Source organism: Zingiber officinale, chromosome 3A (assembly GCF_018446385.1).
Source record: "Zingiber officinale cultivar Zhangliang chromosome 3A, Zo_v1.1, whole genome shotgun sequence".
NCBI lineage: Eukaryota > Viridiplantae > Streptophyta > Magnoliopsida > Zingiberales > Zingiberaceae > Zingiber > Zingiber officinale.
This window is the reverse complement of record NC_055990.1, coordinates 122529662-122532732: the sequence shown is the minus strand read 5'-3', so window position 1 is coordinate 122532732 and position 3071 is coordinate 122529662.

Below are 3071 nucleotides of genomic sequence, written 5' to 3'. Positions count from 1 at the left end.
AACAACCTCGATCTCCTGTGGAACCATGATATACTCCTACTGGTGACCGTGTGTCTCAAACATCTCACGGGAGATAATCAAAATACACACTACTGAACTTCACATATAGACGTTTCCATCGAAACATCTCTAGAACTATGCAAAGATAGTGTACGTGATACACCTCAGATCAGGAATAAAACACCACATCATCAATAACGATAACAAATTCTGATCCAATATCCTAGGGATACTCAAATCATCTAGTCCATAAAAACATCTAAGGCTCCACAAGCCCTAATGGTAAAACCAATACACATAATGTCCGTATCACAGACATTCCCAATCCATAAGATCCTCGACAATAAATCTGAAATATGATCACCCACGATATAAATCATCTAAGCATAGATCCTCCAGTATGAGAGCAACGCTCCATCACAGAAAATACCACATATGTGGGAGCAACGCTCTACCACAAGAAATCCTCAATATGTAGGAGTAACACTCCACTATAAATAATCCATAACATGTATCTGCAATAGATATGAGAGCAATGCTCCGCTACAAGCAATCCGAAATATGTATATGTGGGAGCTCCGCTCCACCACAAACGATCCATAAGTGTCCAAGGCATCTAACTATCCAACTAAAGGTTGCACGAGATCACTCAACCACATATCACTGTGGGCAACCAAAGGTATAAACAATCTAGTAAACAAATCAAATCCATAGTCAACTCTATCATCATCCTAGTGGGTTGGTCACCCACTAATAGGAGAATTAGTTGACAGGGTTATACAACCAATAACATAATGTAGACACTCAGCATTCTACATTCAACATAGGTAGAATCATCATGATGCTACCCACTATACACCTGGTACACATGCACACACAACATATGTATAATCGACATAATCCTCCAATTTGTACACACCAAATCCACTCATAGCACAGGTATAAATCAGTGTGATACCTCCAACAATACCTATCAAACCCGTGTGCATATATCAGCATAGGTATAATCAACAATACACCTCAACAACACTCACATGACATATGTACACCTATGCCAAGAGTATAATCAACGTAATACTTCCAACAAATCATAATCGACACGAGTATACTCTCAAAACAATCATATAATAAACAAGATACCTCAAATATTACACCCAACACATCTGCACATATCGCAACTCAGATTAGATCGATAAGATACATCTAATAAAACACTCAAACATATGTGCACCTTCCACAACATAGTTTTTAATTGACAAATACCTCCAATAAACAATCAGACATGTATGTCTAACCACTCGGGTATACTCTACTAGAAACCCACAATAATCATATGTATAAAGGTATACGACCCAAAAGATAAAGTCAGAATTCAAGAACATCAAGACACTCTCATTTTTTTATCCTCAAAAATATCAGCCCACATAATATCAGATGAATAAGTCTCTACTCCCCATGAGAGCAAGTTAACATTCGAAATATCAAATCATTATTTATCAACATAGTCCAATCAGAGGAAGTAAACATCAATTTTATCATCCTGTTAACTAACCACAACTAACCAGATTTATTAAAATCTCATAGGCACTCTAACCATAAACTCTCTAGCACCTGATTTATAATCTGATCACCAACTATAAACATCAAACCTGTGAATATCATACATGACACTCACTATGTCACCATCAACAACAACCCAAATAATAGATCATCAAAATAGTTATCCACTAATAGATCATCCAACAACCACATAACATTTACTCTCATAATTTATTAGAAATCAACACATCACAATATCTGATCTCCCAATATCCCTCAACCTCAAATCATTCTCAACAATGATCAAACATGATAACTCTCCAATGACCAATTTTCATCGTATCGGATACCCTAATATCCAAAAGATACGAATATAAAAACTCTACTGGCTAAGTCCACAAGAATATATAGGTATCATCCATTACCCAGCTAATAATAGCAGAGGCTGGTATGTGCCTCCAACTCCTACTAGTAGTAACAGAAACTAAAACTACTGGTCGTATGATATGAAAAATCACCAGAGACTATATTCTTTGATCTCTATTAGGGTCGACCATGATCAGTGGCTAACCCATCACATGTAATATGTCTACAACAACCAGACAGGTAATAAAGATAAAGTGCTAATAGATGTCATAACTATCATAAAATAAACATCATACCTATTTGCCGTCTGGAGATGTTCCATCGCAGTCCAGTCCCCAACTTCTGACCTCAAAATTTCGAACGAGAAAATCGCCGGAAATCCATAAAAATCCGAAACGGAAGTCCGAAACATAACCATAACGAAAATCCGTACAAACCGAAATAGACATCCAAAAATCCAGAACACCAAAATCAGGTATCCATAACCTACTCTGATACCAATAAATTGGTATCAGATAGTCTCGAAAATCCAAAATACAAAAATCCAACAAGTATCGCCAAACTTGGCGCTCTGATACCAAGTAAATAAATTGGTATCAGGTTATCCCAAACATCAAAAATACGAAAACAAAAGATCGTATACCTGTGCTCTGATACCACTAAATTGTCACACCCCAGAGGAGTCCCTGTCCGAGAAAATTTCGGCAGCATCTCCCCTGTACGGTGGACAATCTGAAACTTTTCTACATCTCACAAATACCTCAGCCACAGGCGGCTGGAATAATAACAACAAAATAAAACATCACCACGCAATTATATAATAGTAAACAAAACATCAATACTCTGACTTGAAATCCACCCTACTCCACTACACACGTAAAACTCAAAACCGACGAACTCACCTCTTCTGCCGTCCAGGCAGGCATGTAGTAGAATAAAAAACCATCATCATCACAAAAATCCATACAACAAACAAGTATCCAAACAAACCAAGTCCACACATAATCAATAAATGCAAAACAAAACTAAACGATATATAAACCATCGAGGTCTGCAGAGATCTAGCACTACATGCTGTGGGGACTAGCGACTGGAACTCCCTCCTGACAACATCAATCTGAAAATAACGACAATGGAGGCGGGGTGAGTCCAACACTCAGCAGGTA